Source organism: Adiantum capillus-veneris, chromosome 30, assembly GCF_014529385.1.
Source record: "Adiantum capillus-veneris isolate H3 chromosome 30, ASM1452938v2, whole genome shotgun sequence".
In the NCBI taxonomy this organism is placed as follows: Eukaryota; Viridiplantae; Streptophyta; class Polypodiopsida; order Polypodiales; family Pteridaceae; genus Adiantum; species Adiantum capillus-veneris.
This window is the reverse complement of record NC_140960.1, coordinates 97,026,524-97,040,877: the sequence shown is the minus strand read 5'-3', so window position 1 is coordinate 97,040,877 and position 14,354 is coordinate 97,026,524.

Below are 14,354 nucleotides of genomic sequence, written 5' to 3'. Positions count from 1 at the left end.
GCAAGGTGTACATAGTGCATCGATCATCATTATCACGAGTATCAGTGTGTTTTTCTATAATAAGAGAAGTTTGCAGCGCACAAAACTTCTCAAGGAAGCTATCGGCGGGCCCACGCCATGTGGTAAGCAGGTGCGTCAGATGGCCTCTAGTGGCGTCAAGAGGTCGAATGGGGTCAATATTTGCACGTGGATAAAAAGGTCATTATGAGAGTTTTATTTGGGGGCCACTTCACGTGGTGGGATGCATTATTGGAAAAAGTTGAGTGCCAGGTGTGTGGATGGATGCAACAAGGTGACAACTACGCATTGCGAGGCCACTTTTTGGCTTATTCGGGGTCCGTTTGAGGTCAACTAAAAGACCAAAGGTGCCCAAGTAATAAAGGTAAGTGTGGGAATTGAAAAACCAGAGAGAGGACCAGAAAAAACGTGGAGAGAAGAGGAAGAACAGTCGCAACTGAGTTTTTGTTGTTTTTGGAGCCTGGTTTGGCCATAAACTGTTCATCCGAGGTCGGATTTGAACACTTTAACATTGTAGACTGGGGTTTTGGGCCATTTCAGACGTGATGGCGCTGTCCATTTTGCCAAATTCCTCACTATTTTTTTGTTGTTCTAGTTGTGTAAGTTTCTCCTATGAGCGAAGCCTCTGCTCCAATTTGTGACTGTATCTGGCATATTTTACCCATATTGTGTGAGCTATTTGCCCCATTGGTGTTGGCCCAAGATCAATTGTATCTAAACATAAAAAAATATCCTCTTTTGAGCTGATTTTTTTTGGGTGTGTGTGTGTGTGTGTGTGTGTCTGTGTGGAGTGGGCAAGTGGGTAGTCTCTCTCCTCTCACTCCATCAGTGTGTTCCCTGTTTCGGCCAGGTGGGTTGTGTAAGCCGAGTGGTGCCCCATAGTGAGTGTGGGTATCATCCGAAGAGTGTGTGTCAGGTGATTATAGAGGCGTTATGTGTGTTTCTATCCCGCTCACATTCTTTGGCGCCCCCACAGAGAATATTCTTCGAGTACCTTCTGCTTCGAGCTTCAATCTTCGAGATTTGTGATTACAGATCACAGGTTACAGATTACAGGAATAGGAACAGGTACAGGTGATTCACACAAGTACATGTAGCTCGAGTAGAGTCATACACTGGCAAGTGGGAGTCACTTGTAGTTGTCGTGGGTATGCATCAATTGGCGCCTATTTGAGCCCATTGTCTGGTATTGTACATTACTTATGGATACTGCCATTGTACGCCTTTGTGGAGCCATAGTTGGTTTTATTTGGTAGTCCCAAACATTTCTGAGACTTGGTCTAGAAGATAGTCATTTTTGAGACTTGAGTATACGAGATTTGCATAAGCTTTCATGAGAGGGTCGATAGTGTGAGGTTTTATTGAGCTGGAGGATTCTCAAATGTGAGATCCTTTCAGTGATACAGGTAGCTAGAGCACCCTTTTTGTGACCTTGCCATAGGCTATGTACTAGTGATTCCTACTTGATGCTCAGGTTCCATTGTTGGCAGGTTATGCATACATATACAATCTATATTTTGGGTTCTCACTGCTCTACTTTTGGGGAAACTATGTCAAAATTTTTCCAAGTTATGATGGCTAGTTTTTGGTTTTTTAAGACATTTATGTTGTTATGCTGTTGAAATTCTGGCAAAATCAGAGGGATAAGTCAGATGTGCCTTCTTGGCGAGTTGCATGGTTGGCTTTAATGGATGATCAAAACGAACCTCAATTAACTCCTTTTCATTTAACACAAAGAATCCAAATAAATGTTCATGTGTCCAGGAAGATTTTTTTCCAACAGCGCATAGTTTTTATGTTCGGGCCAAGAGATTAAGAGAGATACTGGAATGCCCTTTTCCTGTTTTAATTCCAATTATTAACTATGAAAACTCATTTGATGTGCATGTGTTTGTCCTTATCTAAAGTTGAGCTCCGTTGAAGTTTCTGGGGATTGAGTCAGTAAGAAGTTTGGGTTTTTGCACGTGTGTTTGAAGGGGTTCTTAAAACATCGTAACTTGGGTAGCCATGGCTTTCTCTTATCCAGAATTTCATGAAAGAAGTGATGAAGATGTGGAAGACTTTCTGGAAAAGATTGAGGTTGCCTGCATTAGCAACCAGATTCATGACCTGGCGCAGATGTTACGTCTTCTCCAGATTTGTTTGAAGAGTGATGCACGCGTTTGGTCCAAAGAATTTGAAGAGGAGTTGCGTGTGGCTGATCCACCTATAAGATTGAGTTGGGACAATCTAAGGCATGGATTGGAAGTGGAGTTTCTGAAGACAGAAGATCCTGACAAAGTGTGGCAAGAAGTACAAGGTTTGGTGCACAAGGAAGGTGAGCCAGTAGATGCATACATACGTAAGTTTTCATTGGCATGGGAGCGGATGTGCAAGGCCTTAGCACCACAAGTATCCCCACCTGACATGATGAAGAAGGACAGATTCTTGGCTGGTCTTTGGGAGAATATACGTTGGAGAGTGGAGCTAAAGAAGGCTAGAACATATGAAGATGCATTGGAGGTGGCAAGAAACGAAGGGTGGAAGCTGAGAAAAATGATCCAGCTAGGAGTAGAGTCTTTGCTCATGAGGTCTAAATTTCAGCCTATGGATTCTTTGCAAGGTCACATGCCAGGGATTCATCATGAACTAGTCATCATGAACCAGTGGTTTCTGTTACTCCTCAGGTTATGCCAGCAGTGGTCACTACAGCAGTGCAAGATGATGGGCTAAGGCAAGACATGTGGCAAATGGTAGATTTAATGAATAATCTCAGCCTAAACATGTTAGGTCAAGTGGGAAATAATTGAGGATGAGGGAGGTTTGCAAATCAGCCAAGAGGTGAAGAAAGACCTAGGAATGGTGTTGGACAAAGCAATGGTAGGTTCTGGAGGCAAACGCCCACATGTTATAATTGTGGAGAGTTGGGACACATCAACCCACAATGTGATAAGCCACCAAGGATGGGGGGAGACATGTATCCATTGCCAAGACAGGTGCTAACTAGGTCCAATGATTATGGCATTGAAATTAAGGGGGAAGAAGGAACCAGTGGATTAACCCAAGAGGAAAAGGGAAAGACAAAATTGATAAGTGTAGTCACCTTGGAGAAGGCATCAAAGCTACAGGATACATTAGTGATTCCTATTGGGAAGAGGACCACAGAGGACAAGGAAGGAAGAAGTATCCCAGGTTCTAGCAAGAAGAAGGGAAAGAGCCATGAAGGCGAGGATGTCAAGGCCAAGAGGAAAAGGAGGGCTCGTTGCAAGTTTCATGTTTTAGATTTTCCACTAGGGGATGGACAATTAAGCTATGACTTCAAGGAGGATCTGACAAGCATAAAGGCAGATGCTACTTTTGGGCAGCTTATAGAGATGGTGCCTAAGCTAAAGCGACAGTGGAAGAGGATAGTTAATCCAATGGAGAAAGAACCAGAGAGAGGTTCAACGGAGGTGTTGGCAATGGACGAGCTACCAGACATTTTCCCAAAAGTAGATGTGTGGCACAAAAGAAAAAATCTGGGACAAGGTTATGTGGATGGTGGAGCCCAAATATGTGTCATAACACACTCATGCGTTGAGAATATGGGTCTTATAGTGACTGGGGTGTCAGGCTTCCGGATTAGATTGGAAAACCATCAAAAAGTAAAATGTTTTGGTGTTGTAAAGAGCTTAGAAGTGGAGGCGTATGATGCAAAGGTAGTGGTTGATTTTCATGTGATGTTAGGGAGGTTGGGAGCATATCCTATTATACTGGGCAGACCATGGTTACGTGCAGTGGGAGCGGGAGCTGTTCAAGATTGGAGCCGTGGTACAATTAGCCTCTATGGAAAGACAAGTACCAAGAAGCTATATAATATGGACACAAGGAAACAAATGGAAGAGCTTTATGAAGATGAAGACGAGTCTAGTGATGAAGACTATTTCATAGTGACTGATGAGGACAGTGATAGTACTACCAGCAATGATGAGGATGTTGATGTTGCATTTCTTTTGATGTACAAAGAAATCCAAGAGTCTGATTTAGTTGCATTTGTAAATGAGATTGAAGATAAAAGTGAAGGGCCTTATGAAGTGATTGAAGGGTTGATGCAGACCAAGGTTGAATTGTCAAAGAAGCAGGAATTGATGACACAAATGATCAGTGGGGAGACCCCTCAACTATGGAAAAGGAGATATATTTGCACATGCTGGCTAGTTTTCCTGATTTGTTAATTACTTCATATGAAGAGATCAGAGGGTTCAAGGGCGAAGAGATGCATATAGAGATGAAAGAAGGTGCTAAGCCAGTGCGGGAAAGGCTAAGAAGGATGGGTCAAGAGAAGATGTAAGCCTTGAGGGAAGAAGTGGACAAGTTATTAAAGGCATGGTTCATAGTCCCTGTGGAGACCACAGAATGGGTGAGTCCAGTAGTAGTCAGCCCAAAGAAAGATGGAAAGTAGAGGATTTGTGTAGATTTCAAACCCTTAGATGCAGCCACTAAGAAGAACCCATATCCTCTTCCATTCATTGATCAGATCTTGGATTCAGTGGCAAGTTATGAGAGGTATAGTGTGTGTGATGGTTTTTCAGGCTATTTTCAATTGAAGATTGCTCTTAAAGACCGAACAAAGACAACCTTCATTACGCCACGGGGCTGCTATTGTTACACGGTATTACCATTTGGATTGTCAAATGGGCCATCTTTCTATCAAGAGAGAGCAAATTGGGTATTGGAATCATTCATTGGTAGTTGTGTTAAAGCTTTTATGGATGATTTCTATGTCTACAGCAGTAGGGTTGAACACCATGAGAAGCGGCAGATGGTATTGGCTCGATGATGAATGTGGAGGACAACTAAATCCAAATAAATGTCATTTAGCACAACCAAGGGTAAAGTATTGGGTCATATGGTGTCAGAAAATGGCATTGAGGCTGATCTAGACAAGGTTAAGTCTATTATTCTTGTTCCATCACCTATGAGTACAAAGCAATTGGCAATCTTTATACACAAAGTGAAGTACATGGCGCGGTTTATTCCATTGTCTTCACAGTTCCTTTATCCATTACAAAAAGTGGCAAAGCATGATCCATTGCAATGAGATGACAAGTGTGAAGAATTGTTTCAAGAGGTGAAAGAGGTGTTAGGGGGGTTGTCATCCATGTAGGCTCCTGATTGGGAGCAAGTGTTTTATGTAAATCCATCGGTAGGGGATGATGCCATTGGAGCCATGCTATTGCAAAAGGGTAAGGGTAGCCATTATATGAGGCCAGTGTATTGTGCAAGCCATTTGAAGTTGGTAGCAGAGAGAAAATTCTCGGAAGTAGAGCTAGTGATGGCCAGTGTAATATTTTCTTGTGATGATTTCGTCATTACTTGCTACCACGACCTTTTGTTTTCTTGACGAGTTACGTCTTTTTGCCACAGTTAATTAATGGAACTAACATGGCAAATGTGGTGAAGAAATGGGTAATTGAGCTGCAAGAGTTTGAGTTCTCTTTTTTAGTGGAAGATAGTACAAGAGCTACCTTAGCTGAGTTGTTGACTTACAAGGATAATCCCCTTCTTGTTAAGGAAGAGGTGGTGAGAAGGGTAGTTGAAGAAGTTCCACAGATCAGCAATGCACATGTTTTGTTCTTTGATGGCTCATACGGAAAGAGCCATGATGCAACTTCAGGGGGTATAGCATTTTATGATTCAGAGGTTAAGCTAGTATGCAAGAGAGGGTTCAAATTGGATACTCATAGTAACAATGAGGCTGAATATGCTACGTTGGAAGCCTGATTACACATTTTTTTGAAGCATTGGGATTAGAAGGTTGAGCATAAAAGGTGATGCCTTGTTAGTTGTAAGCCAGTGTTGGGTGTGTGGAAGAGCAAGAACACCTCATTGAAGGAAATGTGTTTCAGAATTAAAGGCCTGTTAAAAAATTTTGAAGCATGGAGCATCAGACACATTGAACGTGCTCTAAATGGAGAGGCACATGAATTAGCTTAAAGCATGATTGGGGAGCTATTTGTGTTGAGGACCAATTTATCTCTTTATCATGACCGGGAAAGTTTGGCTCAAGAAGAGGAGTTTTTGCTAATAGGAATCATTCCGAAAGACATTGAGAAGTCTAAGAAGTATGGTTTTGTGCGTAGACCATACAGATACAAATTGATTGGCGATGTCTTATACATGAAAGGGGCTGATCTTGTGTTGAGACGTGTACCTTGCCAGGAGGAGCTTTATAGAGTGTTGGAAGAGAATCATGAAGGCGCATGTGGCGGCCATTTTTCTCTAAAGATCACCTTGCATAAGATCTTGCAAGAAGGGTATGTATGGCCTAGTTTGCACAAGGATGTTCACCATTGGTGTAGGTCTTGCAATAGGTGTCAAGCATTTGGGAAGAGAGTGTTGAAGCTAGAGCTACGAAAAACCATTATGGCGTTTGATGTGTTTGAAAAGTGTGGAATTGATGCAATAGGCCCGTTACCTATCACAAGCAGGGGCAAAAGCTATATTTTGACTGCAGTGGACTATCTCTCTAGATGGGCAGAGGTGATAGAAGTAAAAAAAATTAGTGCAAAGGATGTGGAAAAATTTGTGTACAATGAAACATGTTGCAAGTTTGGGGTGCCACTAGAGCTACTTTTAGATAGGGAGCCAGGATTTAGAGCTAAACTGCTAGATGTTTTATGCGTGAAGATGAAGATTAGGCATCAGCATACCACTCCTTATTACTGGTAGTGTAATGGCTTAAATGAAAGATTCAATGGTGAGTTGATACAAATTCTTTCGAAAGTGACAGGACACCAAGGAAAGAATTGGGATTTGGAATTGCCTAGTGCATTATGGGCTTACTGTACTTCGCTGAAGACAGGTACAGGGTTGCTTGCGGTCAAGATGCTAGAGAAGTTGCTTGGGCCACCTAGTGATGCATTCAAAGAGAGGCTCTTACAGTTACAAGAGGTTCAGTTGGATAGGATGAGTGCATTGGAACATTATGGGCAGATGCAGGATAAGGCTTTGGCAAAGATAAATGAAAAGGTCAAAAGTAAGGTTATCAAGAAGCATGACTTGGTTTTGTGCTACAACAGTAAGCTGGACAACACCTTCCAAAAGAAGTTTCAAGTTAAGTGGAAAGGCCCTTTCAAGGTAGTGGAGTGTTTTCCAAATGGTACAGATCAGTTGGCTAACCTGGATGGGATTTTACATAAGTCAAGGGTAAATGGATTGCGTCTTAAATTGTATCATGCTAGATTGATGATGGTGGAGCAAGATGAGCTATCTGCAAAACAAGTAATGTATGTGAGGGATGAGGAGACCTGTGATGCAGCGAGTCTCATATCTCTTTTTGCTGTTGTTGATCATGAATGATATAGCAGGCTAGGGGATATGCAAACTATTGAAGGAGGTTTTGGAAAGAAGTGATTGCGCATATGTACATACCCATGCATGGTGCATCAAATAAAGGATTTCCATTTTCCAGATCCAGGTGGTTACGTGGAGCCCACATGTGTACAAGTAGGGCAAGGTGTACATAGTGTATCGATCTTCATTATCACGAGTATCAGTGTGTTTTTATATAATAAGAGGAGTTTGCGACGCGTAAAACTTCTCGAGGAAGCTATCGGCGGGCCCACGCCATGTGGTACGCAGGTGCGTCTGATGGCATCTAGTGGCGTCATGAGGTCAAATGGGGTCAATATTTGCACGTGGATAAGTACGGACACAACGTGGGTGTTTTCTTGTGATGATTATGTAAAAAGGTCATTATAAGAGTTGTATTTGGGGGCCACTTCACGTGGTGGCGGGATGCATTAATGAAAAAAATTGAGTGCCAAGTGTGCGGATGGATGCAGCAGGGTGACAACTATGCATTGCGAGGCCACTTTTTGGCCTGTTCAGGGTCCGTTTGAGGTCAACTAAAAAACCAAAGGTGCCCAAGTAATAAAGCTAAGTGTGGGAACTGAAAAAGCAAAGAGGGGAGCAAAAAAAACATGGAGATAAGAGAAAGAACAGCCGCAACTGAGCTTTTGCTGTTTTTCGAGCCTGTTTTGGCCATAAACTGCTCATCCAAGGTCGGATTTGAGCACTTTGACATTGTAGACTGGGGTTTTGGGCCGTTCCGAACGCGATGGTGCTATCTATTTTGCCAAATTATTCACTATTGTTTTGTTGTTCTGGCTGTGTAGGTTTCTCCTATGAGCGAAGCCTCTACTCCACTTTGTGATTGTAGTTGGCATATTTTACCCTTATTGTGTGAGCTATTTGCCCCATTGGTGTTGGCCCAAGCTCAATTGTATCTAAACATCAGAAATTCTCATCTTTTGAGCTGAGTTTTTTTTTTGGGGGGGGGGGGGGGTGTGTGTGTCTCTCTGTGTGGAGTGGAAAAATGGGTAGTCTCTCTCCTCTCCCTCTATCGGTGTGTTCCTGTCTCGGCCAGGTGAGTTGTGTAAGCCAAGTGGTGCCCCATAGTGTGTGTGTGTGTATCATCCCAAGAGTGTGTGTCAGGTGATTATAGATGCATTGTTTGTGTTTCCATCCTGCTCACGACGCAAAGCAAGTAGCAGGAGTCACAGGCGATGGGGTTTGCATAGACCGAGATTGGGGGACGGAGTGCACACGTGAATCGAAACTACGAGCCCTTTTCCTTCGAGATTTAAAAGATGCTTAGAATCTCAACGCAAAATTAATTAATGGGTTGTCGAATAGATCCAAATAATGATACTGTGAATACTGAGTGAAGTGGACACAAGTTTTTGAGGACATAAAAGTGTGATGTAACTAATCTAGTGTTAAATACTCCACTATATGACATCTCATGCTCTTCCTAAAACGTTGATTAATGCCTTGTTTATTGTTGGATATGTTTCATATATGCTAGGTCAAACTATGAAAGTCCGAACTTTCTATTTTCTATACATTTTGTGGGGGTATACATATTGTTTCTATGCATCTTGCTAAGTACTAGAGTTTGAAAACTCATTGAAGATCGACCAATAGGTGGTTCAAAAGTACATACTATCTCAAAATCTCCACCAAATGTTTTTGAATTGGCTCACATCATTGGTTTACTACACTTCAGTAACTTGGTTGTATTCTATGACTTTTCACCCATACGAAATCATATATAAATAGCTTACAATATTATTTTGCAAAATTAGCCTAGATTGTTGTGGCTCCATCTACACGCTCTCATTAAACGAAATCTCGCCAGATCCCCTCGCCAAGGGAAAGACCTAAAATAGATCCTCTCTCTCCTCTCTCTTCCCGCACGTTGTCGTGCTGTGACATGTACATAGTGGAAACACATGCTACAAGAGTTATCTTGTAACTTTTTAGATACATAATTATATTTCCTATAATGTACATATGCATATGTAAGTATAAAAATAAGCTTTCTATCTCATCTTATTATTTATCTCAAGGGTAATGTATTCTTACTTTACCATCAAAAAATACTATGGGAAAAGTGTCAATAGCTCCGCCTCTTTAACTTGGGGCAAAAAGCATTGATTCTTTATTTCTACTATTTCATTATCATCTCACACCCTAGCTAGATCCTATATCTAGGGTAAACTCCAATATATATATATTCTATGTATTTTTTATACTTTTCTTATATTTCTTTTTAAATAGCTACTAGGAGAGAATCAAATCCTAGTGGGACACTAGGTGGCATGATTTCAAAGATACACTTATTTTAATGCATTATTGCAAGCATGGTTACAAAACTTTGTCAAGGAGAAATGTCATGCTTTCATATGGCATGAGGTGTCCTTGGGAATTAAATGAAAGTCAAGGCTAAGGAGACCACATGAAGACTTTTGCTGTCATAAATGGACCTTATTTTGATGAATTTTTTACACAAGGTTCCAATCCGAATTGGAGAATGATTTTAAAATGAAACTCGTAGCTAATGAGCTGAAGTTTCTGCCCATATTTTTATTTTTCTATTTGGAGCTACGGTTGAGGAGATATGATCAAAATACTGGACCCCAGTCTGCCCACATCATGCAGGGACAGCTCATTTCCAACTTTTCCAATTCCTGTTCACACTGGCTCCTCTCTTCTTGTGTAAACCCTTGTGGGTTCCCTTCACCTATAAAAGGGGACCTCTTCTTCCTTGGAAGGAACTCAAGCATTCAAGACATTGATGAGAGGAATTCTCGAGGGAGTGAGTAGTAATGCCTAATTGTACTTAGCCATTAACATAAGCCCAAGCCTACACTTTCTCCTAGAGGGAGACTAGCCATTCTTGCAACAAGCTAACCTTGGAAGATCAACTCTAATCAAAGAAGGTCTTGCACTTGGTGTATCAATCAAAGTGGAATTATCCACTCTTCTTCTCTCTCCCATCAATAATGGTGCCGAAGGGTTTCAAGTAAGATGTGTTCTACATTGATGTTTTCTTGATTTCTTGTTGTTTTCATTTTCATCTCTAATCCAACATATATATATATGTATCTAATCTCATCTCCTTAACCAAACCTATCTCTCTCATTCTTAGTAATTCATCCTCTCTAGGTTCTCTTTGCTACAGGTACATCTCTCCCCGCAGTATCCTTATTGCTTACGGGCAAGAATAGGGCTTGGGTGGGAAACTTCTCATCTCTTCACTTCTCTCATATCTACATTTATCACATACTATCCTAGATGAATAACCCACATGATGATCATTTCTATCGCTTTCACTCTGTACGATCTATTAGAATTAACGTATGGATTAGCCGTAAAATACACTTTCAACAACGTATAGTGTTTCTCTTCGGCCCTGAAAGGCTCAATGAAATACTTCTATCGCCGGATCCCATCATACTACCTCTCATAGACTATAATTTTTCTTTTGATGTAAGCGTAGTTATCTTGCTATGAACCAAGAGGATTTGTACACACAATTAATCCCAATCACTAGACAAAATATATATATTATGGTAAGCACAAAACTACAATTCCAAAGAACAATTCGTAGCCTATTTGGTCAGCCAAAATTGAATGCCATTAACTCATCCATTAACCCTTTCATATTACCCATGATACGATATGACCATAGCCTTGATGTTTTCATCTTCGTATTGTTTTGACATTCTCTTTTGCGTTCTTTCTTTGTGTGTGTGAGTGCAAGAGAGAAAGAGTGAGTCTTCTTTGATTGAACTTATTTCCAAACCCTAGTCTTCATGGCATCTATGGTTTAACTCCTTCATATAGTTTTTGTTGAGTTCTCTCACAAACTCTCACAGCCATAAGCCCGGTGCTTTCCTGGCAAGACCGTAAATTTCTCGACATATTTTTGGTGAACCAGACGTGAATCTGCTAGGGTGAGAGTTTGTGGGTAACCATGGGTGATCATGTTGAGCAACAGGGTATGCATTTTGGCCCAACAACAATGCAAATGTTTCAAGCATTTGCAATGTTCATGCAACAACAACATGCTACTGAAAGAAGGGAGATTTCAGCAACGAAGGCCATACAAGCGGTCGTCAACAGAATGAATCAGTTCAATGGAAAAGATGTAACCAAGTACTTACGCGAGTATGTGAAGGAGATGGACCTGCATCGCGTGTCAGAAGGTGAGATGATTCAAAGCTTTGAGCTAGTTGTTGCTCCAGAAATTAGGGAGCATGTTAGGGCAATTAAAGATGGGCATGGGAGAAATTGGGAAGAACTCAAAGTAGCTTTAAAAGAGGAATATTTCATGGAGGACTCTGAGAGAGTGACCAAAAGGACATTCTTAGAATGGGTAGTCAAGCCAAAGCAAGGACTATCAATAACAGAGCTACTTAGGGAATTTGAGCGGCGCTATGCACAACTCACTAGGACAGAAAGGGCCACACTAGATGCAGAGAAGACAGATCTTTTCTTACAAGCTGTAGGTAAAGAGTTTCAAGAAAATTTGGAGCTTCTTCTTGAAGATAAAGCTGCTGAGCAAGGACCAAAGACCGACTGGAATGAGGTTGAAGGTGCTGTCTCACTGCTTGCCAAACGACAAAGAAGAAGGGACAAGATGGTAGTAAACACTACAAGTCCTTCCACCTCAACTTCTGACAAAATGGTAAAGCCTAATTTTATCTCTCCTAAGTTTGATGAGTCCATGCTAGATGAGCTTGTGGAGGGAATGCGTGACTTGAAGGTGAAGTTTGCAAAGCTTGAAGAAAAATGCCAACCATCAGGGCCACTTCCTAGACAAAGACAACAGCCCAAAGAAGGATTTGTGAATAGATGTATTTGGTGTGATAGTACAAACCATGTAAGAAGGGATTGTGATGATTTTAGTGATGCTTTGTCAAAAGATGTTGTCTTTTTTAAGGATGGTAAAATCCACTTAAGAGAGACAGGTCTACCCTTGAGAACTAACTTTGGGAAGGGGGGAATGCAAACCTTAGTTGAAGATATGGCAACCAAGCATGCCACCTCTTTAGTTGAAGCAGCTACTTATGGAGTAAAAATTGAACATTTTTGTGATGAAGAAGTGAGTGACCATCATGGTCAAATTTGGCCAAATGTCATGCAATTAGCTACAAAGGGAAAACTTACAAAAGAGATTCTACATGAAGCAGGTGATTGCATACGTCTAGAAACAGGATGGAATGACCCAGTGGACTCATTGTCAGTGCATGCCTACATTACAAAATGCCAACAAAATGAGGCAACTGTAGAAGAGAAGCGCAGACGTGAGAATGCTGATGAAGGACCATCAAAAAGAGCTTCTAGAAGTGGGGGAAGAAGCGACACAATGCCTTCTCAAACACCCTCAACACAAGGAGCATCTCCACCTGAAGTACTCATGGAGGAGTCTACAACAGGAAAGAAGAAAGAGTCAACGAAAGGTAAGACAAAAGGCCCAACTTATAAACTACAATCTGATATTGAGGTTGCTACAGATTTAAAGAAAGTCTTGGAGGAAAGGATCTTGAATAGCAAGATTGAGTTTACTCTGGGAGAAGTTCTTGGCATTGCAAAGCGTGAATTCCATGAGGAGATCATTGACATCATCAAGAGAAAGAGGCAAACCCTTGCTGAAGTTTCTCATCCACAAGTTGAAGGGGAAACCTCAAAGACACAAGGGATGCAACTGCAAAATAAGGAGAATGATGGAGCTGTGGTAGGATGCTACCAATCTAGTGGGAGAGTGAAGCAAGTGTATTTCTCAAATGATGATGAAGAAGTTGAAGATATTCCTAGGAGTTACTATTCACGAAGTCATTGGGCAAGGGCTACTACAGAAACTTTGGTCAAGGTAGGTGATCTTGAAGAGCCATTTGTTGCCTTGATTGACCATGGTTCGGAAATAAACATAATGTCAAAGAGTCTCTACAACAAGTGCAAATGGCCGATGGACACAGATCATGGCTGGATGGTAAAAGTGGCAAACAATTCATCCGGTGAATTGTATGCAGCATGTCCAGGTGTGAAGGTAACAATAGGTGATGTAAAGATTGACCAAAACTTCTTTGTCCATGATACATCTTCATATCATCTCATCCTTGGACAGCCCTACATTGTGGGAGTTCGAATGGAAACAAAGGTAATGGACGATGGTTCAGCATATGCTAGGATACGTAGCAAAGATGGTAAACGTGCTGTCCAATTCCTCACGGTTTGTGTAAACCATGAAAGAAATCGTGACAACCTCAGAGAACATCCTCTACCAAAGGTGAGCAAAGAGTTTCATGATCATAGAGAAATGATGGGTTTTGGCCAAGTACCATTGTAAAGCGGGATTGCAGTGGTACAGAAAGAAAAAGGGTCTCGCCTGATCCAAAAATAGGTGAAGCATTTTCAACGAGCTCCTTGGTAACAAAGAATGGATCAGTATGTTTTACAAAACTTGAAGATTTGAAGAGATGTGAGAAGCAATATGTGCATAATGTACAAATAGGCATGAAAAAGAGTGGGTTGCTAGAGCCTACTGAAAATGTTTTGGGTTTGTGTGAACAAGTTTCTTTTGTAGATACTATGGGTGAGCTTGATGCTATAATGAGGTCTAGTTTGCATCTTGAAAATGAAGTTGTGGAAGTTTGCTCTATGGAAATGTATCAAGTAATAGAAGCCTTTAAAGAAAGCCAAACAGTAGGCCCAGAAGTCCATGTTGAAACTAAATACAAGAGTGTAGCAAAGAAGGTGAAACCAGTAGCTTCACCCTTACCACCCAACAACAGGGAAAAGATTGAACAGGCTTCTTTACAACCAAGTTTGCGGAATCCTAAAAAGATCGGGCATACCTTCACAAAGGAGTCTTTTCAAGAGTTGCAGATTGGTTGCGAGGAGTTTCTAACACAGGAGGAGACAAAGTGCTTCAAAGAAATGCTTTCAAAGCATGGTAAGGCTTTTGCATTTGAGCCACATGAGATAGGATGTGTTGATCCTTATATTGTAGCTCCTATGGTAAT